This window comes from Nannospalax galili, unplaced genomic scaffold, assembly GCF_000622305.1.
Source record: "Nannospalax galili isolate Female #2095 unplaced genomic scaffold, S.galili_v1.0 scaffold114, whole genome shotgun sequence".
NCBI lineage: Eukaryota > Metazoa > Chordata > Mammalia > Rodentia > Spalacidae > Nannospalax > Nannospalax galili.
In genome coordinates, this window is record NW_008336930.1 from 2,759,694 (window position 1) to 2,760,856 (window position 1,163).

The following is a 1,163-nucleotide window of genomic DNA, read 5'->3' on the forward strand; positions in this document are numbered from 1 at the left end:
TTGTTGATTTTGAGGTGCTCTTTCTTTCTTTTGGTTAACTGGGCTAGCGGTCTGTCAATCTTGTTTATCTTTTCAAAGAACCAGCTCTTGGATTCGTTGATTATTTGTATTGTTTTCTTTGTTTTGATTTCATCAATTTATGCCCTGATTTTTGTTATTTCTTGTCTCCTGGGTTTGGGTTTTCTTTGTTGTTGCTTTTCAAGTGTCTGGAATTGCAATGTTAAGTCATTTATTTGTGTTCTTTCCGATTTTTTGATGTAGGCACTTAGAGCTATAAACTTCCCTCTAAGGACAACTTTCAGCGTGTCCCAGAGGTTTTGTTGTGTTGTACTGTCCTTTTCATTTAGTTCCAGGAATACTTTTATTTCTTAATTTCTCTTTTACCCATTCATCATTCAGGAATGTGTTGTTTAATCTCCATGTGTTCGTGTGATGATTTTGGCTTCTTCGGGTGTTGATTGTAAGCTTTATTGCATTGTGGTCTGATAGAATGCATGGAATTATTTCAATCTTTCTGCAGTTGTTGAGGTTTGTTTTGTGTCCCAGTATATGGTTGATTTTGGAGAAGGCTCCATGGGATGCTGAGTAGAAAGTATATCCTTTGTTCCTTGGGTGGAATACTTAGTTGATGTCTGTTAAGTCCATTTGATATATGGTATTGTTTAATTCTGATGTCTCTCTATTATCTGTCTGCCCTGTTGACATATCTAATGTAGAGAGTGGGGTATTGAAGTCCCCTACTATGAATGAGTTGGGGTTAATTTGGGTCTTAAAGTCCCATAGTATTGTTTTTATGAAGTTCGGTGTACCAGAGTTTGGTGACTATAAGTTCATGATTGTAATATCTTCTTAATTTACTGTTCCTTTGATCTGAATGAAGTGGCCCTCTTCATCTCTCTGATTAGTTTTAAAGTCTATTTTGTCAGATATTAAAATTGCTATGCCTGCTTTTTTCTTAGTACCATTTGCTTGGTATATTTTTTTCCATCCTTTCACTTTAAGATAGTGTCTGTCCTTGAAAGTGAGATGAGTTTTTTTGCAGACAACAAAAAGATGGGTTTTGTTTCTTAAGCCATTCATATAGTCTGTGTCTTTTGACTGGGGAGTTCAGTCCATTAATGTTTAAAGTTATTAATGAAAGATGAGTATTGAATCCTGTCATT

The 1,163-nt window shown here is 35.2% G+C and overlaps 1 protein-coding gene across 3 annotated transcripts in view; it reads right to left on the bottom strand.

The window, feature by feature from the left end:
* Positions 1 to 1,163, bottom strand: part of Gxylt2 (glucoside xylosyltransferase 2) — a 129,279-nt gene that overhangs the window by 45,850 nt on the left and 82,266 nt on the right. The gene's annotated exons all lie outside the window — the stretch shown is intronic.